Below are 25,589 nucleotides of genomic sequence, written 5' to 3'. Positions count from 1 at the left end.
TCAGGGCTCAATATAGTGTGAGCTAGAAGAGCCTGGATATGGAGTCTTATCTTTTATATAGCTCCTCCCACTTAGCAGTTACCGTGCTGATTATGTCATTCCTGTTGCTATACGCTCACATGTAGGGTAACCAATCAAGAGACAAACAATAAAGGCTTGTATTGAGGAGAATAAGTCATTTTAATACTTTGTACTGTCTAATAGCAAAGACAACACAGGTCACTGATACAAGTTCTCCACAGATATTACTATTGACAAGATGCTATTAAATACCACAAATAGGATAGTACTTTATTATGCTGCCGGCAGTCAGAGTTACCTTGTTTAGCTACCTTGGAATTTGTAGATCTATAAAACGTTATAATATTACAAAGCATAATAGATACGATACTAGCTATTATATTACTGCTATACTAGATGTTATATTAGTTGACACAGCTGCCTACTTTCATACTTCAACAAGTTTAAATATGACGTTATGGATTGGATTATTATGGATGATATAGTACTATTATAATATACTATATAAATAGTTAGGAGAGGTTCAGCTTGGAAGCTATTCAATCAGAAATGCAAGAAATCGGAAAATGAAAGAAAAAGATAAGATAAAGGAATTTTGGGTTTCTCTCACTAATACATGTAGGTACCCATGAGGTTGGAATAAAAGCAATATTAACCATGGTTATAATAAAAGTAAGATTAGACAGTTGTGATAAATGGAAACTTTGATAATGAAACTAAAGATTTTGATTGGCCACACCATTTGCACAAAGTAGCAACATTAAAGCTTTAATTATCACCACAGTACCTATAATACTTACTGTATATTATGTAATTGTCTCAGTTCAGGTTTGAGGTACTACACTGTTTGCTACATGTGACTACCAGGACTGTATATGGCGTGCGCTGCGATTACCTGGATACAGAGTCTTATTTTTTATCTAGCTCTTCCCATTTAATCTGTTTAGTTTAGCAGTTCGGTAGTTTAGTCAGCATTACGAATTAGCAGGTGCAACGCTGAATATGCTATTTTTGTTGGCATGCTGTTAGCTTAAACAAATAGAGACACAAACAAAGATTTGTATTGGGGGAATGAGTCATTTCAAACTGTGTAGACCAATAGCAAGCGCAGTACCAGTCACTGATAGAAAATTCTCTGCCGGTATAACCATTGAAAAGAATCTATTAAATACCATAACTAGAATGGTTCTTTATTATGCTGCCGGCAGTCAGAGTTACCTTGTTTAGCTACCTTGGAATTTGCAGATCTATAAAACGTTATAACATTACAAAGCATAATAGATACTATACTAGCTATTATATTACTACTATACTAGATGTTATATTAGTTGACACTGCTGCCTACTTTCATACTTCAGCAAGTTTAAATATGACGTTATGGATTGGATTATTATGGATGACATAGTAGTATTATAATATACTATATAAATAGTTAGGAGAGGTTCAGCTTGGAAGTTATTCAACCAGAAATACCAAGAAGAATGAGGGAACGGAACAAGAAAAAGGAGAATTATGGGTTTCCACAACCAATAGGTACCCTTGAGATTGGCATAACAACAATATTAATCATGGTTATAATAAAAGCAAGATTAGACAGTTTTGATAAATGGAGACTGAAATAAATATTGAGAGAAAGCTGGAGATTTTGGTGTTGAAGTTAAAAGTTTGGCTTAGTCTTGAAGCATTTGCATAAAAAATGTCTAATAAAATAAGTGGCCATTTTATTATTTACTACAGTTATTGTTTTCGGCTACAGCTTCTGCTCAAAATAACAACATTAATGCTATAATTATCATCACTGCTTCAATTCACTTTTTTGTAGACATGATAGATGAAAGATTGACAAAACGAGAATGCTCTCAATAAAATCGAGGCTGAATTAATTTTTTTTACTGCTTTGATTAGCATTTTTTGTTATTTTTTATTAATCTACATCCCAATGCACAAATCTATGCTTACCAAAACTAAGATACTCACATGACTGTCCAGGTGTTGACAATAAGTATATAAAACTTATTTGGGTATTTTAAACAGCATGTTACGATAAGTTAGACACACTAGATAACTGCTTAGTAAACCGGTTAGCTTAATGTTGGCTTCATGCACTGACTAGCTAGTAAATATGATATATTCTTATAGACTTTATATAAAATACTACCATAACATCGATGCATGATCTTCATTTCTCACAGTAGAAGACAAGAACTGGTTATAAGGAGAATAAAACTCCCTTCTCACATCATTTGTATCAAAATAGCAGCTGACAGGGTGAAGATACAAACTGACAACATAAATCTCCCTGAAATTAGACATGAATAAAATTGAAAACATAAATCTAAAAGAATATTTCCATTTTTGTTAAAATATTCAGTTCACCTTTAAATTTGAGACTTTTAAAAACATTTCTTACCCAGGCTCTTCTGTGACTCATAATTGTAGCAACTTGTAACTTTCTATTTCTGGAGAAGAGTTACAGCGTAATATTCAGTCTTTATTCTTTAAGTTTTTGTAATACACTCACTACCATTATGAATAGTTTGTATATACCGTGCTTTAAAACTGCTGATCACCATGGTAACAAGTGGGTGTGAACACACTTAAAAGATGTGCTGGCGTATCAAATAATTTCCTTAAAGTTACAATGAGTGATCATACAGTCTTGCTGTTGACATTTGCACTTGAATTGCCTATTCATGCTGAAACACTGCTCAAAGTTGAGACAAGGATTGCTAGCGCAGTCATTCTGGTTCATGTCTCAAAATTTACCTGTTGGAAACAATATTCTATTACCATCAGCTATAAAGCTTTTTAGACAGTAAACATCATCAGGTGCATGTTAAGGATTCTAATCTACAACTGCAAGAACTAAACATGATCAAATATAGATATATACATAGTTTTAGTTGCTAGAAGTTCTATAGCATTTCAACCTCTTAGTTTGTAATTGAGACTTAAAAAGGACTTACAAATTGATCAAAGTATTTTAAACAGCCTGTTACAGTAAGTTATACACGCACTAGATAATTTCCTACTACGCTAGTTAATTTAAAGTCAAAATTCACGAACTAGCTAGTAAATATGATATATTCCTATAGACTTTTTATATAAAATATTACCTTAACATAGATGCATAATCTTCATTCCTCATCGTAGAAGACAAGAACTGGTTATAAGGAGAATAAAACTCTCTTCTCACATCATATGGATCAAAGTAGCGGCTGACAGGGTGAGGATACGAGCTGACAACAGAAGTCTCCCTGAAACGAGACACGAATAAAATTGAAAGTAAATCTGAAGAGATATTTAAGTTCTTTTACAGGACTATAACTAATTATACCTACTCAGGTTTATCTGTGACTCAGAATTGTAGCAAGTTATAATTTGATATCTCTAGAGATGACTTACTGCTAAATATCAACCAGAACATAAAAGCACTTACTGTAGTTTATCTAGTGGTTTCATTCGGAGGAGAGAAACTAGGAGTAGAAACAACATGATTATGACAGCAGGCAAAGCAGCATAGCCTATGATCTGTAGTTTAAGGCTCTGGTTTAAAGCTAGCCAGGTTTCACAATATTCCGAGTTTAACCTTTCCAAATGTTCAAGTGCTGACGGAGATTCAACAGTAGAAACATTGACTACTGCCAGGCTGAATGCTGAAAGTTAAAAGCAGAAACAAGTACAAAGTATGTCCCGGAGTTATAGTTTAGAAAAAGAAAGATTTTGAGAGAAATTACATGTACATTGCACAATGCGCATGTACAGGTGATGAAGTACAGGCATACCCTACAGGATGAATTTATTCGCGGAGTTATATTTCGCGAAAATTGTCTTTTCATGCATATTCGCGGATGAATTTATTCGCGGATGAAAACTGCCGCTCTCTAGGAAAAGTTATCTCTATTGCGGCTAGTAATAGTTATTACTGCGCATGCGCCCACCGCGTGTTCTGGTTTATATTTAGCTTACAACTGCGAGGCGATCATGCGGTAAACAATTTTTGCTGCGTCCAGAGGTTTTCACGAATATTCATCGCTTTGGAGGCCTTTGATAAGCCAACAACTTGCGGTAAGTAATGAGTTTTTACATCTACTAAATTAGTTGAATTTTACCTTGGTTCTTCGGTAAAACGCAATACTACCGTATTTTTTCCATCCCTACTGCTTCATTATTTGTTTTAGTGTGAGAGAGAGATTTTTCATCATACACCGAAGAACAATGATTGCAAGGGTGGTAGATGTCATTCTTAGAAGATCACCAATCATTCGGGGAGGTCTGGAAATTGAGGTTGAAGTGACTGCAGCTACTTACGAGAAGAATATATATGTTTTTAAAAAATGAACAAAAACGCCTTTACGAGCACAAATCTTTGGCCAATCGGCAGAACTTTGCAATAGTAAGCCACGAGGAGAGTTCTGATGATAACTTCTTTACCAGCCATGTAGTAGCGAGAGAATCGCCTTCAACACCTACCCAAGACAGTGACAGCGACAGATCTGCTATTAGTAAAATAACTAGTCAGAAAGCACCATTACACGCTAGTATTCACATATCAAGAACACCAGTTTGATTTTATTGCTAGACAACCGCCATATGGACTAAACTGTTTATATTTACTCCATTCATCGTTTGTAAAATTTTATTTGTATTTGAAATATTTTATTTGTACACTCAAGTTTGTAATAAATTATAATATATCTATACATGAAATAAAATATATAATTTAATCATGTTTGCTACAGCGATATCTAGGAGTTGTTGTTGATGAAGGGGTCTATGTTGACTGGTTGCCTCTCTGCCAATATTCCTGCCTTGATGAATATTACTACTTGTCTCTAGTTTTCGTAATCGGAGTAGGTTGTTTCATTCTCAATCTGCAGTAAACACAAAAAAAAAATATTAACGAGTGTTGAGGAAGTACAAAAACAAAAGCTGAAGTATTTGATGAAAGCGATCAGTTTTTAAACAAAAAAATTAACTAATGCAGTTGATTATGGAAAAACGTATCTGCACTGCAAATCAAATACATACCATAATGTCCAGATCAGCATCATGATCGTCCTAGTATTAGAGATTGATGAAGTTGATTCTAATGTAGATAGACTGGGAGAGCTTTTTTGCTATGCTGAAGCCATGCCGAATAACTTGTAAAAACTTTGACTAATTTTGTAAAGTTTGACGCAATGGCAATAAAGCTCGAAGCCTGGCGATGATTTTAAAGAAGCTTTCGAACTCGGCTACGTTTAGTACTTCTGCCTCGCTGCTATTTTCGCGATGACGCCATTCTGCATATCTTGTGACAACCACGAATAATTTTGTAAATAAATGTGATGCATTGCCAATAGTGTTAGCTCAAAGCTCAGGCAATGATTTTAAAAATGTTTTGGAACTCAATTACGTTTAGTATTTACATTAAAAACTAGGCTAGCGACTAGTTTTTAATTTGATGCAGTAGTTATTCTCTCTTGTGATTAAAAATAGAACTAATTATTCACTGAATTTAATAATTCGCGGGATTGACTGTTCGCGAAATCGCGAATTTTTATGACCAACGAATATTTTCATCCTGTAGGGTAGTATCTGCACACACTGGCCTTTTTGCAACCCATCAAGTGCCTGTTAAATAAAGTCACTTGACAACATGGCTCATCATGGTCTGTTTATTATTAATATTAGCAGGATGACCGATGTTGCACGGGTATTAAAACAGCTTAGGCTTAAAAAACTGAGAGTGTAGGCCATGGCAAACACTCTCAGTCTAACAGCTTCACCTCAATTCTCATAGTAGATATATTAGGACATAAGTATTGATGGGCGTGTCACGTTTTATATAAACAAGCCTTGAGCTGTAAGCACCTTTTATTGAGGGGATTGAGTAATTTTAATACTTTGTACTGTCTAATAGCAAAGACAAAGCAGGTCACTGATACAAATTCTCCACAGATATTACTATTGACAAGATGCTATTAAATACCACAAATAGGATAGTACTTTATTACGCTGCCAGCAGCCAGAGTTATCTTGTTTAGCTACCTTGAAATTTGGCCAATCTAGGTATATATATCTATGGCTACATGTGACTATCAGGGCTGTATATAGTGTGAGCTAGAAGAGCCTAGATATAGAGTTCTTATCTTTTATATAGCTCCTCCCACTTAGAAATTACAATGCTTTCTATACTATTCCTGTTGCTATGCACTCACATGCAAGGTAACCAATCAAGAGACAAACAAAGATTTTTATTGAGGGGAATAAGTAATTTTAATACTTCGTACTGTCTAATAGCAAAGACAACACAGGTCACTGATACAATTTCTCCACAGATATTACTATTGACAAGATGCTGTTAAATACCACAAATAGGATAGTACTTTATTATGCTGCCAGCAGCCAGAGTTATCTTGTTTAGCTACCTTAAAATTTGGCCAATCTAGGTATATATATCTATGGCTACATGTGACTTTCAGGGCTGTATATAATGTGAGCTAGAAGAGCCTAGATATAGAGTTCTTATCTTTTATATAGCTCCTCCCACTTAGCAGTTACCGTGCTGATAATGTCATTCCTGTTGCTATGCACTCACATGTAGGGTAACCAATCAAAAGACAAACAATAAAGACTTGTTTTGAGGGGAATAAGTCATTTTAATACTTTGTACTGTCTAATAGCAAAGACAACACAGGTCGCTGATACAAATTCTCCACAGATATTACTATTGACAAGATGCTATTAAATACCACAAATAGGATAGTACTTTATTATGCTGCCGGCAGCCAGAGTTACCTTGTTAGAAGAAATAGTATAATGCTCTCTATAAATAGTTAAGAGAGGTTTAGCTTGCAAGCTGTTCTATCAGAAACACCAAGAAGATCAAGGGAAGAGAACAAAACAAAAATTATTTTTGAGTTTCCATGAGTAATAGGTACTCTTGAGGTTACCATAACAACAACATTAACCGTGCCTATAATAAAAGTAAGACTAGATATTTGTGATAAATGGAAACGTTGATAATGAAATTAATAGTTAAATTTAGCCATGACATTGACACAAAGTAGCAACACTAAAGCTTTAACTATCATTGCAGTGTCTATTCACTCCTCTGTAGATATCATGACAAAAAGATTAATGACAAACCAGTTCTTTCAATTTAATGACGCCTGAATAAGTTTTTTCACACATTTCTGATTTGCATTTGTGTTATTGTTCTTAATCTCATCCCAATTCATAACTCTATTTTTATTAAAACTAAGACACTCACATGACTGTCCAGGTGTTGACAATAGATAGATAGCACTTATCAGATCTTTCCTGTGCTTACCATTACCCATCTATGGTTTAAAGTGCACCTTCAGCATACATTACTACTTCTGACATTTGTTTAACCATCTAAACTGATATGTTATTACAAACTGTCAGATGTGTAGCCAATTCAACAACTAGTTAAAGTAACATTACAAAATAAATTGTTCAAAAACATTGACAACCGAAACTATAAAGACAGATAACAACCTATAAATCACAGTACAGGACCATGTCAGAAAACATCTTTAAATGGTCAGAGGTGGAAAACAATGCATGATCGGTTAACTGGCATAAGTAGAGTTTGTTGTAAAATATCTGGCGTCTCGTCGTTTCAATGGACACTTTCTATCATGTGACCTAAAATTCAGTTCATGTATATTAAATGCATAAGCTCATAAGCAAACAAGTAATAAAAATCTATAAATGTGATTTTATAATACCATAAGGAATTCTTTAGTCACACATCAAGTATTAATTTGTTAATCATACATCATGCTTTTAGGGAAAAAGTAGAGCTTACGGTTTGTGTATAAATTAGGTATGATATTTTGTATGGTACAAGTTTTTGTTTCTACAACTGCAAGTCTTAAACATGATCAAATACAGATATATACATAGTTTTAGTTGCTAGAATTTTTATAGCAGCTCAACCTCTTAGTTTGTACTTGAGACTTAAAACCGACTTACAAATTGATCAAAGTATTTTAAATAGCCTGTTACAGTAAGTTTTAGACACACTAGATAATATCCTACTACATTTACTACTTAATTTAAAGTTAAACTTCACTGACTAGCTAGTAAATATGATATATTCTTATAGACTTTATATAAAATATTACCTTAACATACATGTAGATGTGTAATCTTCATTCCGCAAAGTAGAAGAAAAAATCTGGTTATAAGGAGAATAAAACTCTGTTCTCAGATCATATAGATCAAAGTAGACAGGGTGAGGATACGAGCTGACAACAGAAGTCTCCCTAAAACACGAATAAAATTGAAAGTAAATCTAAAGAGATAACTAAGTTTTAGTAAATGAAAGTTCTTACTCAGGTTCATCTGTGACTCAGAATTGTAGCAAGTTATAATTTGATATCTCTAGAGATGACTTACTGCTAAATACCAACCAGAGCATAAAAGCACTTACTGTAGTTTATCTAGCGATTTCATTCGGCGGAGAGAAACTAGGAGTAGAAACAACAGGATTATAACAGTTGGCAAAGCAGCATAGCCTATGATTTGTAGTTTAAGGCTCTGGTTTAAAGCTAGCCAGGTTCCACAGTATTCCAAGTTTAACCTCTCCAAATGTTTAAGTGCTGGCGGAGATTCAACAGTAGAAACATTGACTACTGCAAGACTGGACACTGAAAGTTAAAAGCAGAAACAAGTACAAATTATGTCCCAGAGTTATAGTTTAGAAAAGACAGATTTTAAAAGAAATGACATGTACATTACCCAATGCATATGTACAAGTGATGAAGTAAAGGCATAGTTAGTAGATTAATATTTATAGACAATAAATACAAAAGCTCGCACATATGCAGTATTGCTGCAGTTTGGTATTAGTTGTTTAGCTGTACGTGTCACAGTGCAGTCCAACCAGGCAAATCCTACAGAATATACTCTATTATAGCATTACCTAGTGTTGGGTTTGTGAATTTTTAGAGAGTAAGTGTCACAACAGCCTCTTTATTTGAAATTGATGCTGCATAGAATAGAATGAATGTCATCAATGTCTATAGCACAAGTCTTCTCTTCGTAACCTGTTTAAATATTATTTTAAACAATTATGTACATAGACTATATAAGCTGGTTGAACGATGCAAAATTGTGACCAACATCAAAGTTGAGATGAACAGGGACTAACCTACGCTGCCAACTAAGTTGTTCGTGAAAAAATTACTGAAAGTAATGGATGCTATGGATGCAAATGATTCAAATATGAACCATACGCTAGACAACCAGTTTACGACAATAACTGAATATGCGCAACATATTACCAAATAGTGAACTGACATTACGTGGGCTGACCTATTGTTGATCAGCCTAACTGGTGTCATTCTCACCACAAATTTCATCTTCTTACTAGGTCAACTTTACTAACAGAATATGGCAAAAAACAGTAAAACAGGGACGTCATAATTCAGGGGTGCACTGTAACTGCATATGTGTAAACAATTGCTGTCTATTCTGACTGCTGTCATTCTTCCTACTTCTCACTAATCTCAACTTAACCAACAAAATATGCATCTGTGCGATTCACCGAAAATCACAAGAAAAACCAGATTGAAAAAGAACTCACGTTTTATAAATATGGCTACTTGGCAAAGAATTAATAACTGATAACTAAAATTTTTGTTGCATTATTTTTCAGGAACTAATGAGAATCACCAATGCAACTAAAAGGGTGTAGAGAAAATAACAAATGTGAAGAAAAACCAGCGTCCTCATCAGTCTGTAAAGGTTTGCATATTAACCGAAATGTTTTAGTTCTTGAAGTTTTTATAATGTACTCATTACCATTATGACTAGTTTGTAGATACCTTGCTCTAAAACTTCAGATCTCCATAGCAACAAGTGAGTGTGAGCATACTTAGGAGAAAGTGCTAGGATACCAAATAATTTCCTTAAAGACCCACTGAGTGATCATACACTCTTGCTGTAATGGTTACTTTTGCTAAGAAGTTATACAAACCAAGTTCAAATTTGCACTTGAATTGCCTATCCATGTTGAAACACTGCCCTGAGTTGAGACAAGGATTGCTGGCGCAGTCATTCTGGTTCATGTCACAGAGTGTACCTGTTGGAAGAAATATTCTATTACCAAGTGCTGTAATGCTCGTGTAGACAGTAAACCTCATAGATGCATGCTAAGGCTTCCAACCTTGTTGCTATCATCATTATTTATGGTCAACTACATGTAACTACCTGCTAACCCAATGACCTAATGACCCGCCCAACTAATAACTAAATGACTCGACAACTGGATGACCCTATGAGCCAATGACTCATAGTTCAATGAGCTGAACACAACTATGATTATAAAAAATTTTGTGGAAACTTGGAAAAATTTTATTAGAAAAACAACAATTAGAAACACATGCTCAACCGATTGGTCGTTGAATAGGCTGATGTTGAAATAACTTAGAACAGCAGTGGAAGCATCTCTCTCTACAGACCTGTGTAACCTTTGTCACAGAAACAAGAGAAGTTGAAGACACCTCTCGCTACACAGCTACCTTGAAAGCAAGGGTTACTGTAGCAAGGATAGGGTGCTATCTCGCAATGACTTTCTCTGTAGCCTTCGTTGCATTCATACATGCTAGTGCTGGGCACGAGTACTTCTTGGTCAACGGGTTTAGACCCGCCCCCTTCTGTTCGGGTTTTTCGAGTATCGGGTAGCTAGTAGTGCTAGGCTCGGGTATTTCTTTGCCTACGGGTTTTTCGGGTATCGGGTTTGTTGATATGGATTTTATGTTTAAATTTTCTAAACAGATATATCTTCAAATTTACAAAGCAATTATATTTCTTTTCAATTTATTTATCATTTTTCACAGTTTTTATTGATTGACATTCGTACTCGCAGCGTTAACAGGTGGATTGTTAAACAGTCAAGATAGTCTGGGGCTACAGGGCATTTTCGTGTCAACAGGTGGCAGAAGATAGGGTTTATGGTAGCTTAATACTTAAGCATGTTCTATGTACCTCTCTGACTTTTTGTAGATGGTGCTCCAAATATCATAAAAAATTTTTACATTATCGGCTTTTTTCCGTTAGTAAGGCTTGTTGGCTTAGTAAAACTTAGTTATAATGAATTATGTAATTCATAATAGCTAGCTGTACGTGGTAATCAATTTAAACAGAGATATTAAATTTTTACTGCTACTATCAACGCTGATAGCTGTTTCTAACAAGGCGATAGCGGAAACAGACTAAGGACCTATGTGTTATCGGTGATAGCGAACACGCGCCGTATTAAAAATGGCATAGATTTGTTTACGAAGCCGATTTGGCTAATTGCACAAATAAAATTTGATGTAAGTATTTCTTGTCACCTTTTAATGACAAGTAATCACTGCTTGGCTACAATATTTCTAGTAGGCATAGTGAATAAGGTATGATATATTTTATTCTATCTATTAAATTAAAAACTCGTTAAACCCCATTGTCATGCCTCCTTAGCAAAAATGACACAGAAATTCCCTGTGGTCCCAGACTAAAAGCGCAGGGTGCAATAGAACGAGTTTTTGTTAACACTACCCGACGGATCCGTGTACTAAAACCCGAACTTGAAAGTCAAAACCCGAACCCGAAGGACCGGAATACCCGAAATCTCTATTACCCGATACTCGAGAGAAGATAAACTCGCGAGTTCAACGAGTATTACTACCCTTGCCCAGCACTAATACATGCCTACCTCTTCTAGGCAAACAGTCGAATATTCCTTGGCAGCCAGGTTCGGTACAAACACAGCGTATATCAGTGAGTCCTTCATGGCAGACACTGAAAGATTTTTTTTTAAGTTTCCAAGGAACACTGAAGGGATAGGCTAGTTATCAAGGGACACTGATGGGACAGGCTAATGAAAATGTTTTAAAGATGATGAAAAGATTTTTCAGCCAAGAGGAACTGATGTCAGTAAAGGTGCCAAAGAATTTTGTTATATCTGGCCATAAATAAGATGATATTCAGTTCAATATTTGCAAAGAATATTCAGTTATTAGTAACCAGCTGTTATAGGCCTCGAGGGTAAACCCTTTAAGAATAAAGAGCCAGTCATCTCACCCATTTCCATTGCAAGTGCTGCTGCCGCAGGCCCACACATCTTTATCACAAAGCTTTCCACCGTAGCCAGATGGGCACTGGCACTCAAAATCTTTTCCAAGGTCTAAACAGCTGCCTCCTTGTTTACACACAATAGCTGAAATGAATAATAAGAAAGTGAAAAGAAAACATCAACAAATGCAATTACTTTACATCGTGTTTGAACATAGAAAGTACGGTAACAGACATTGCTCAGTTTTCAAATGCAAGAACTATCTTTACTATAATAGGAGCTGTGTATGTCCGTTCCCATACTGAAAGGTTATAAAAATCAAACTCTGATATTTTGGTTAACAGGCAGGTACAGTAACAACTGCACCACTTTAAAATCTTGTCCTTTTGAGAAATAATTATGCTGACAATTATTACACTCAACAAACTCTTCCAGTTCACCAGACGGCTAGCGTAATACTAATAATAATAAAAATACCAGGTTAATATAATATACTGAGTGTGCATTGTAAGAAGAGAAATTTTCTAGAAAGGCTCCTGGCCATCGAAAAATCCATCAAGCCTTAAAAATCCATATGGCAGCTTTCTGCCCGAGCTGCCATTTGGCTTTTTCCAAAGTGTGTGCACCACTAGATGCACGGTTTATTTGATGGACACTTTTTAAAGCAGTTTTGTAACCTGCTGCATGTTATTTTTGTTCACCATTGCCATCAAAGAATGAAATCGCTGGGTAGCCGAAAAATACACTGACCAAATAGACCTAAAATTGTTATGATGGAACAAATCATTCTGTAATAGCTAACATTAAAAATACAAATAGCATTATATCATTCATGCAGCTCACTTTAAATATTTTTGTTTTATCTGTTGAAGCAAGCTAAAAAGGTCTGATAAAACCTTGTGTTTCAGGAAAGTTTTATGTAAAATCACTAAGTTTTTGATCAGTTTTTTGTGATTGGCTACACTACTTATTTGGCTACTCAAACACAGATGCAGTTTTTACCAGTCATTTGATGACGCGTAAACATTTTCGTCTCTACTAATAGTATATCACAAAACTTAGCTTTAAAATTGAATAAAATTCTTTTCAAATTTGGCTTTCTGCCAAATCTGAAATAAAATGTCAGGCTAAAACACAGAAAATCTTAAATTTATGTTGATGCGAGACAAGTTACCATGTTTCATATTGAAACACTGGTGAAATATTGAAATTGCTATAGTCAAAAATGACGTGTAGTTGATGCTTGTCGTATATATATAGTACTTTATTGGCAATAATTTCATTTCACATATAAAAAACTTTTTCAAATTAGGCCATACCACAATAGTAAAACAAAAAAAGAGGAGAAAAAGCAACAGTTAGCCATTAAAATTGAATAAATAGTCGGACAAATAGTGTTTAAAATGCCTTTCTCTGCTTAGAGAACGGATATTTGGTGGAAGATGGTTGAAGCAGCTGGCAATGACATTTTCAAAATGATTGTTAGTGATTGTATGCAATTTGTTCACATCACGTAAGTTGAAATGAGTTGAGAGCATGTAATTGTCATGTAAAAAACGAGGACACAAACCATGAAAAATCTTGAAATATTGAATTGAAGTAAAATAAATATTTAACATAGGCAGAGTAAGAAGACGCAGAGATTTGAAAAGATCAATTGTTGGAATAATATATGCAGGAATATGATGTAGATTTGCAATGAGTCGAAATGCTCATTTTTGCAACAAAAATAAATCCTTAGTGAAATATCTGTCATAGTGAATAACTTAAAACAAATAACATTTATAATACCTAATAAAGCAACATTGAAGAAAAAACTTTCAGTAAGTTGGTAGCATATATGTAGTTACAGTTTCTCTCTCTTGAAAGCAAAAGCTTTACAAATATTAACGTTTATATTTTTTAAAAAACTAATCAACAAACATGCCTTCACCAAAAATGCATGCTAGTTTTGACTTTCTGAAAAACTTTTTCAAGCATTTGGGGATTGTTTTTTCAATAGCAGCACTTTTTGATTTGATGATTATAAAAACATGTTAGAAAATAAGTCAGTAATCTGTAGTTTTGTTTGTAGTAAAATATTTTAACTGCATAAGATCAAATAATTTAAAGTTTTGGAAACTCTGCTTCTCTATATCACCTTCTACTACTTGTACTCTAATGATACTGAATTAACTCTAAATAATTTAACTAAACTGGTACGAAAAATAAACAAGTTGAGCTTGTGATTGGATCAATCAATAAAGCTTTGGCCAAGTCTAAAACTGACACGGGTAATATAAATATTGTCAGCCTATAAATATTTAGAGCTGCCTGTTAAGGATTCATCTTATATGTTAATATTTTATTTAGTTTTCTTACCAATGATCTTTCGTCAGTTACGTTTTTAAGCTTTTTCACTTAAACACAATGGTTAATACAATACTTAAACACAACATTAACAAACAAAATTATGATGAATACTCTTTGTGAGATGAAAATTCATTTTTCTGTTTTAACTCATTAAACATAAGCTGAGAAAGCTGAGCAATTACTCTCTGATAATAGTAAAATACAAAAATGATATAATAAATAAGAAATTATATAGCTTATAATAAAAAAGAATGCATGAAATCATTAGACAAACACTACAAGCCTTTAAAAAATACAGAGTAACTATTGAGTTGAAGATAGGTCAACCCTGCTTAAAAGCTACTACGTTAGTCAAAAAGCTAAAAGCGAAGAAAGAATAAATTGGGTTTAAAAATATTATGTGAAGGAAGAGATTGAATACCTGAATAAGTTAATCAAGTAAATAAAAATCAGGACTGTTGACTTCCATTTTATTATTGGATTTTTGATAAATTTGGACTTTGAAATAAATAGTGAGACAAGGCTGGAGATTTTGATACTGAAGTTAAAATTTTGGTTTAGTCTTGAAGCATTTGCATAAAAAAGTATAACAAAATAAATGGCCATCTTATTATCTATTTTATTCAGTTATTGTTTTTGGCTACAGAATCTGCTCAAAATAACAACATTAATGCTATAATTATCACCACTGCTCCAATTCACTTTTCTGTAGACAAGATAGATGAATAATTGACAAAACGAGAATGCTCTCAATAAAATCGAGGCTAAATGAATTTTTTTACTGATTTGATGAGCAATTTGTGTTATTTGTTATTAATCTACATCCCAATGCAACACTCCATGCTTATCAAAGTTAAGGTACGCACATGGCTGTCAAGGCGTTGACAATAAGTATATAAAACTTATTTGGGTATTTTGACAAGCCTGCTACAATAAGTTAGACACACTAGACAGCTGCTTACTATACTGATTAGCTTAAAGTTAGACTTCACTGACTTGCTGGTGAACATGATACATTCTTAAATACTTTATCCTATTATATATTACCTTAGTATAAATTTGTAATCTTCATTCCTCACAGTCTAAAACAAGAGTTAGTAGTATGGAGAATAAAACTCCCTTCTCACATCATATGGATTAAAATAGCTGCTGGCAGGATAAAGATACAAGCCGTATACAGGATATATATATATATATATATATATATATATATATATACATACATATATATATATATATATATAACACTAAAAAACTATCACACTAGAGACGATCCTAGATGCAAACTGTGCAAAGATGCACCTGAGACTATCCAACACATCATCAGTGGATGCAGGCAGCTAGCAGGGAGCGCATACACTGAGCGGAATAATCATGTCGCAGGTATTGTGTATAGAAGTCTATGTGATGAGTATGGCCTTAATAAACCACAACACTGGTGGGAAGCTCCTGGTAAGGTGAATGAAAATGACCGCGCTAAGATCCTCTGGGACTTCTACATCCAAACTGACAAGCATGTCCTAGCAAACCAACCAGATATAGTGGTGGTAGACAAGGAGAACAAGAGGGCTTCTATAATAGATATAGCAGTGCCCAATGACTACAATATAGCTAGCAAAGAAAGAAATCGAAAAATGCTGGAATGTAAGAACAACTGTAATCCCAGTAGTCATTGGGGCACTGGGCGCAATAACACCGGCGCATAAAATGTGGCTTGCCCAAATACCGACAGCAATCAACTCAGGTGAGTTGCAGAAAAGTGCGCTATTGGGAACAGCTAAGATCTTGAGGCGAGTGCTCAAACTCCCAGGTCTCTGGTAGGAGACCCGAGTTAGAGCAGAATTTACCACCCATATGGGGTATCCGGGGTGAGGAAACAATTTTTATATATATACTCATGCTACAGACAGTACTGTTTCGGCTATTGAAGTCTCATCAGTGCAGCTCAGAGCTTAGGCAAGGGACACAAATCCCATTACCAATGAGAGTTGACTTCCTGCCACGAAACAACTAAGTTGCCTCGCAGACTTTAAGAAAGTCAATGTGCTGGCACCAGAGTGCTCAAATCACAAAAGTGATGAGCTTTGCACAAAGGCTAATAGTGCCACACCTCTCACAGAGTGCTCAACCAAACCGAAATAAGGGAGCATATACTCATGCTACAGACAGTACTGTTTCGGCTATTGAAGCCTCATCAGTGCAGCTCAGAGCTTATGCAAGGGACACAAATCCCATTACCAATGAGAGTTGACTTCCTGCCACGGAACAACTAAGTTGCCTCGCAGACTTTAAGAAAGTCAATGTGCTGGCACCAGAGTGCTCAAATCACAAAAGTGATGAGCTTTGCACAAAGGCTAATAGTGCCGCACCTCTCACAGAGTGCTCAACCAAACCGAAGTAAGGGAGCATTTATATATATATATATATATATATATATATATATATATTTATATATATATATATATATATGTATAATGTATATGAACAGTTTTGTTGAAACTTGGGAAACCTTCCTTAGATAAGCCAAAACTAAATACACATTCTGAATTGTCTAATGGTTGAATGGGTTGATGTTGAAAAAGCTTAAAACAGCAGTGGAAGCATCTCTTTCTACAGACCTGTGTAACCTTTGTCACAGAGACAAGAGAAGTTGAAGAAAATTCCGCTACCCAGCTGCCTCGAAAGCAAGAGCTACTCCAGCAAGAGCTATTGTTTTTTTCAATAGCAGCACTTTTTGACTTGATGATTATAAAAACATGTTAGAAAATAAGTCAGTAATCTGTAGCCTTGTTTGTAGTAGAATATTGTAACTGCGAAAGATCAAATGATTTAACGTTGTGGAAACTCTGCTTTTCTATATTACCTACTATTACTTGTACTTTAATGAAAATGAATTAACTTTAGTTAATTTAACTAAACTGATACGAAAAATAAACAAATGGAGCTTGCGATATGCCTAATCAATAAAACCTTGGCCAAGTCTAAAACTGACATGAGTAATGTAAATATTGTCAGCCTATAAATATTTAGAGCTGCCTGCTAAGGATTCATCTTATATGTTAATAATTTATTTAGTTTTCATACCAATGATCTTTAGTCAGTTTCGTTTTCAAGCTTTTTAACTTAAACACAATGGTTAATACAATACCAATTTTGTTTGTTAATGTTGTTAACACAACATTAACAAACAAAATTACGATGGATACTTTTCGTGAGATAAAAATTATTTTTTTCTATTTTAACTCAATAAGCATGAGCTGAGAAAGCTGAGCAATTACTCTCTGATAATAATAAAATACAAGAATATTAAAATAATGAATGATAAAGTATATACAGTATAATATAAAAGAATGCATAAAATCATTAGACAAACACTACTAGCCTTTTAAAAAATACAAAATAGCTATTGAGAGTAAGATAGGTCAACCTTGCTTAAAAAAACTAATCGTTAGTTAAAAAGCAAAAAGTTAAGGAAAAATAAGTTTGGGTTTTAAAAATATTATGTGAGAGAAAGGATTGAGTTTCTGAATAAGTTACAAAAATAAATAAAACAGGCGTGTTGACTTCCCTTTTATCAGTGGATAAACACCTGAACACTGTGAACAACCAATATCTCATTGATCTCACCAGTAAAGCTGATGTCATCACACAAACAGCCAGCCCATAACAGTGCCAATAAGTGACTCAGTCTCAGGACCCCAAAATTGTCAGACATTATTTTGTAATGTTAGTTTTATCTACCGCACCACTGGGTCAATATTATCATGTTGTTGAGTTTTTACCATGAGCAATATTATCGGAACAAAATCAATATTTAAAACTGTGTCTATTTAATTTTGTGGATCGCTGTTGATGGCTATATATTTATTGACCTCCAAATCTATAGGTATTTTCTTCACCACATTGACAATGAAAGGTGATTTATTGAAAGGTCACAGAAAATGATGGAGTGAATATCAGCAGATTTTGATTAGATAATGCTGGGATCAAAATCAAACTATCACAAAGCTATCATACTAGGAACACACATTAATTGAGATTTGAATTGGTTTCTTTGAGACCAGGTTATCACAAAACTTAGCTCACCTGTCCACCCTTCTTCGCAGACACAAGTATAACTGTTATGTAGATCATAGCATATTCCATGGCCACAATCCACCAAATTACAGTTGTTAATATTGGTTTGACACGAGCTGCCGGTGAACCCTTCTCTCAGCTCAGTAGCTGAGAGAAGCTCAGTAGCTCATGGCTCAGTAGCTACATGTATATAATCATAATAAGTTTACAATAAGTATGTGTTTCCTATACATTCATATTGTCCAAAGCTTATTCTTACTTTTAGGCTTTGCAGCACTCTATAGTCTCTAGAACTACATATATAAATAGTAAATATCAGTTAAGTGCCTTAAGCGCAGTTAAGAAGCTTTCACTACATTGGTATACCACTTACTACCTAAGTAATGTTATCTCTTATGTTTGAGTAAGTACTTACTCTGCTGACTATGGTGCTAGAGATAAGTACAAGGTCACTAAATAGAACAGAGATCATGATTATCACGTTTCATATCATTGTTATCGAGAAACACACCTGATGTGTTGTTCGCCTGGAAAACAGCTTGCCTTTTTGAAAACTAGCTTCAAATATTGTCATTTATTTTGAATTCGTCAATATGTCGTGTCTACGAATTAGGCTTTAGAAAGTATTACCAAAGTTATGGCATACCTGAATGTATTAAGGTTCTGGTGTCTTAAAGTGTGGAGTACCATGTTATTACTTTAGGATGTTTTATGGGCTCTTGCTAGTTTTATAACGCTCAATCTAGTTGCGTGCAAGCAATGAAGTAAAGATTCACGGCTATTTTCTTGTCAGTTTCAAATGTTGTTAGTTGCAATAACAATACCTTAGTGTTAGTCCTGTCATTTCTGGTAAGTTTCCAAAAAAACAAATGCGTTTTCAGCACAAACAGAATGAGCCAATCAATAAGAGGGACAAAACTGTGTTCTTAACAGATACAAACGGATTGATATCAATTGGTGCAACACCTGGTACACCAACCAATAAATTGCTGGTTGCTGATAATATCCTTGTTGGTATTGAAATAGTGCCATCTCTGAGCAATTGTGGGCACTGTTTCAGTTTCTTGCGAAAGACTACTTGACAAAAATACTTATTGTTTAATGGCTGAGATAAACATTTGTTAGCTACACCCACCTCTATTAGCTATTCTCTACATGCCACGTTTAATGATGTGTGAACCAAATTATACATGTACTTGCTTTATTGACAATTTGGAATGCACATCCTACACCTTACCTTTCACCTATTTTTAGCAATGTTTGTCATATCATGCTTTGATTTGTCACAATTTATTTAAACTCAATTAAGGTAGTTACTTATGAATAGTAACACTTCAAAGTTATTGGATACGACTATATTGATACAGGTTGTAGTTCTCCATAGTGTCTGCACACTGGCCTTCTTGTCCATCAGTCAAGTACCTGTTTAATGATGTCACTTGATAGCATGGCTATCTTAAGTCTGTTTATTAATATTATTATTTAGAGTTTTCAGCATCTTATGTATTGAGAGTGGATCATCAAGGTCAAGGTCTACAAGTTCAGTCTTCAACAGTTTTACCTCAAATTTTTCTAGTAAATAGATTCAAACACAAGTATTGGTGAGTGTGTCATGCTTTATATAAACAAACCTAGGGCTGTACGCTCCTTGGCATATAAAAATATGTTATCATTGTTTTAGCTGTGCTGCGGAGAGTTTAGGAGAAGCTCAGGGACCCATATATGTTATCAATACTGAAGGTGTTTGTAGAGGTCAAACTAAATTAATTAGTTGCATATAAGTTAGCTGTCAAAGAAGGCTTACTTATTGAAGCTATTAATGAGCTGACACTCTCCTAACTGTTATGAGATTAAAAAGTTTTTCTAATGAGTCTCTCTAAACAGCGTCCAGTTGAAATCAATTAGGATTTCAAAAATAACTTACGTAAAATGGAAGAATGGAAAAAGCAAAAACATTCTCCACAGCCTGCCAATAATCACCAATGCTGGAGTCGTGCTGCCACAAAGTTTTTACACTGCCATCAATTACATGCTGCTGAAGGGAGAGCTTTCCAGAAAAAACACCATTGATGTACGTATAAAATATTATGTTGAACCCTCCAGTTTCTGTTATGACGGGCAAAGAAAACCTAGATGATCTGTCCTTCTTCTCTATTCCAGTGACAATGGCAAGAGACCAACCTGCAAACAGAGTCACTCAGTTGACAATCTACAGTAACTTTGATTATATCCTACCAGCCAAGCAGTATGCATTTTATACATCTCATTTGCTCTCAACTCATACAGATGATTTCTAACTTGGAATGTTAAAAACAGTGGTATTTTATTTGTATTGTAAGAACATGTGCTAGTAAATTAAGGCCAGTTAGAGAATTTTTGACTATTGTGCAATGGAATGAATATGATTCTCAATTGTATGTACGTCATTTGTGCATACAAAGATTACAACAAGTAATAAAGCTGACTGTTTGCCTTACCTATGCAAACAGACAGCTATTAACAGGGTTTCAGACATGTGATCGATTAGATCTTTTATGTCAACTGAATTAAGTATTTTATTACTTGTTATTAAAGCCTCCTATTTGATGTTTAGCCTACAGTGTACACAGTCTACTGTAAGAAGCCACATCCTATCTGACAATATAATATATTCATAACCAAGAGGTAGCAGCTATCAATAATAAAACATTCCAGACTAATGTTTGCAGTTGTTTCCTCTTTTCAAGTTCCATATATCACTCAGCCTCTACACCATTTCGTTTATATCCAGCAGCCATTAGTATATATAACCTTTGTTTATATTAATAGCCTGACTGTAGTTATTAATATCTAATCAGCCTTGTGTTCTTGCTCAAATATTATAGTACACTGGTAAACACTGATAGAGTTGACATTAGCAACATGGATGCTTCATTTTGTTAAGGTTTTAAAAAGTTGGCTATATTCCAATTTTTAGTACATAAAACCAGTAACATACTCAGTTTCTGCTCCTTGATAAGTACACGTTAAGTTTAGCAACTGACAAACACTTGTAAAATAGCAGACATTGAGATGAGCAGCTTCTCTAACCAGTTTAATAGAACATAGAGGTAGTCATACCTTTAGTGATGTATGGCTTGCTATGGTCGAACAGTGGAGCACCTCCCTGCATTGGATTTTTATTAATGTCAGCTGTAGACCTCATGCTAAGTAAGCCAACTTCTCGGTACCATGAGCCAGTGATCTCTCCACCACATCTATCAGTGTCGAAGTCGCAACCACCTTGTTCAGCAAACAAATGCTTAACCTAACTTATTTAGTTAGTATTTTTATCTTTTGATTATTAAAGTTTAGAACTCACAAAAGGTGTAAAAGTGCTTGGTGTGTTTAAAAAAAACCAAAATTTAACAAAATTCAAAACAGAAGCTTGAAACTAAAGCATTTGAATTAAAGGCGAATGCAAGCAGGAGAAGGCAACCCTGATGTGGTTAATTGGTTAACATACCTGTACATGATTTTCCATTACCCTGCAGCTCTCCTGGGCATTCTCCACACTTATAATGATCTGCAAGCTGTGTCGGTAGTAGTTCTAACCATGGAATGTCAAAACACTCAACACGGGCATAGCATCTGTTGACAGAGCATCCATCTATTTCTACAAACACATTGTAAAAGGGATTTGTTACAATTTTTTAAATGCCTTGTATAACTCAATCATTTCATAACTTGAAACTCCATAAAAATTTTCAAAAAACTACATCAGGTAATATCACATATCTTCTGTTCACAACATGACCTACTTTTAGCTAAGTTACTTGGTGCTGGTGCAGGAACACAGGATGCATGGTCATCGCAAGGATTGACACTGTCTTCGCATTCATCAATATCTACAAATAATGTGGAAAAGCTGCATCATACATCAAAACATTGCATTTAGTTGCTGGTTAAGCTTCAAATCACAGTTATCTTAAAAAACAGACAAGGTAGAATTTTGGAAAAAGCTGTACTTTTCTTATGTGAGTGTAAGCTTCAACAGAATACCAACGACATTGTTAGAGACGGCTAGCAAATCCTTTAGGGTAAGGCAACTTAAAACCGCTGAGCACCAGCATTGTTTGGTCAAGACTTGATCAACAGAACCTCTGCTACGAATCTCTTGCAAGTTTGACAGTATAAATCTAAAGGTTAACCTTGATACACCTTATTGAAAATAATGTAAGAGTTTAGTAAGCAAAAGATATGCCAATAAATTATTCCATATGACTCCCAGCTTTGATGTGTAAGTTTGAAGCAGTCATGATGTGTTGCTAGCTGTTTAAGTACCGCATTGATTAAAATACTGATAACTATATATGCGAACAGTTGTGGAACACCATTTTACATAAATAATTCTCAAATACGAGGTAAAAACGTAATATTAATAAATAAAGCTGTTTGTTACAATTTGTTTGAGTGGAAATAAAAAAAATATGACAACTGATGATAATGACTTTCTAATATTTAACTAATTCAGAAAGCTAACTTGATAGTACATTTTGCTTACTTCTAATTTCTATGCTGCAGTACAGTTGGGCTATTTATATACAATCAAATCTGTAAATGCCAGGTTTCTAATACAAATTCTACTGTCTTTTATAGAGAAACTAACATACAACTGAAAAAATAAAATACAAGTGTATGGCACTGTGGACAGTTGATAATAATGCGCAACTAATGGTAGAAGAAACCCTAACCTGTACATGTATGTCCCTTTCCCTCATAGCCTGGTGGACACTGGCTCAAGCTATGTTGCCCTACGGGCAGATCAATGCACAGACATTCCAAAAGAAGGTGTTCTGATCATTGTCACAGGCATCGTATGCATCTAAGCAACATCCAACTACCCAAGTATGTGGTCTCCATTGTTCAGATCACATACACGTTCTCTCCGTTCACACAACCTGTGTAAAGGAAACAGCAGGTATTTGTGTACTGGAGCTAATAGTGATGAGAAAGCTGTCATATTGATGCATCATAAAAACAGAGATTCGGACACGCAAATGACAAAGCAAGTGCAAGAACGATATAAAAGTCTCAAGTATCTTCTGCAGACTCCCTTTTAGCTTTTAGCTCATGAATTTAATGAACTTTTAACCAGAATTTAGCTGCAGTGAAACCCTAATTATGTATAACTGAAAGGTTCATAGTGTGCTTCTACAGGCTTCCTAGAGTAAGTGTTTTGAAATACATTGAAAGCCAATACAAATAGCTGGTGTCAATACTGTAATTCTGCTACACCTGTTTAGATTAGAGAATATGATACTCTTACAATTAATACAATGGTAATTGACCTTTAGCTGAGCTATGGTTATTGTAATATGGTTTGATATAAGCTTAAAAATGAACTTACAAAATTTTAGTAGATTTTATCAGAAATTGTCGCTGTTTTTCGATCTTTTTTAATTATTTTTGATGTTTGAGGTCATCTGACTGCCGAGATATTTCAAGATTGAAATTGACAAAACTTGATTTTGGTTCTACTGCTCAGATCAAGCGACAGTGTGATTATGGCATCTATAGCTACAAAGAAACCAACAGAATAGGGAGACGCTGAAACTTCAACGCAATAGCCGATATCAACTATAGGAACCATAGCAACTAATGATATCATTTGGGCTCAGACTTTCGTTTTGATCATTCTAACCACGATCAACTTTTTTCGATTTAAATCTTGAAACATCCTGGCAGTCAGATCACTTCAAACATCAAACAAAATTGCAAAAGATGGAAAAACATCAATACTTTCTAATAAAATCTACTAAAATGTTGTGTAAGTTCATCTTTAAAAATCACAGATCACCGCAGATCATAGTTTAATGATAATTGTCACCTCGTCCACAACTCCTACGGTACCACGGACTAGTTTTATTTGGTGGTAAAACGTTTGCCTGTCCAACTTGTGTTAATTGAAACAAGCATTTAATTATTTTCCCTAGAAAATTCTTTGTAGCTTCCCACAGTGGTTTTTGTTAGTCTTGAGTCTGGTATATCACTCCTCTCAAAAGGATGAGTAGCGCATATAGGATTGAAGTTTAGACACATATATGATGAACTGCCATTTCTTCTTACAATAACATCGCCATAATGTCCTTTAGTCAGCTCTGTAGTGAGTTCCTCTACAAACAGGTGTATGCTCTATATACTCGTGTAGTGTACATACTGGTACATACTCGTACATACTTGTACGTAGTCGTACATACTCGTACATACTTGTGTACAAGCTTAAGGTATGTATAGTGCGACTCTTGTTTACTTTTGTAAGACACCCAGTTTTTCATATATTTCATATATGGGCGTTTTATATTTCTTGTACATTCTGTATGTCTTGTATACCAGATGTGAAAATAAAAAACATGCACCCGAAATATTGTGGAGGACTGGTGTATTATGTACTCGTTATTTACTACTCATATATTGTATCCATTATAATAGTTAGACTCTTGTAGACTTTAGAGATTGCCTGCATGCACTTATGTAATCTTTGTGTATTATCCATTACTTAGGCCACGCATGTATCAATAGATGTTCCTTTTATGGAACATCCACCCAATGTTTATACCTGGAACCGTGGGTGGAGTCAACGCTGCTGTATAAGCCAGTGCACGACTTGCACTGGCGCGCTTGGTACCATTTTATGCTGTTATACACATGTAGGTAGGCCTACTCAAGATTATCATAACAAACGGACAAACTATACTTAAAAGAACTGATCGTGTTGACGCCTGCATGGGTGGCTTAGAGGTTGTAGAAAGCAGGCTTCAATTCAACACAAGACCGAACTGCCGGGGTGGATTTATAAGGCAAGAGATTGGTCTACGCTTCAACTAGACCTGATCGGATATGCCATGGCATAAGAGATCAGGCCCTAGACTGAGCTGCTAGTAGACCTAGACTAGTCGATTCTAGAGATGCAGAGGGCTGGCCATTTTGGGTTTTGAGTAAGCCTGACTGCTGGATACTTGTCGTGGACTGGCCTGACCCTTTGGGCATGTCAGGCAGGTCTCAGATAAGGTGTACCAGGAGTTTAGGTTACGTCCACTTG

The sequence above is a fragment of the Watersipora subatra genome, chromosome 10 (genome assembly GCF_963576615.1).
Source record: "Watersipora subatra chromosome 10, tzWatSuba1.1, whole genome shotgun sequence".
Classification (NCBI taxonomy): Eukaryota; Metazoa; Bryozoa; class Gymnolaemata; order Cheilostomatida; family Watersiporidae; genus Watersipora; species Watersipora subatra.
This window is presented reverse-complemented; position numbering follows the sequence as displayed.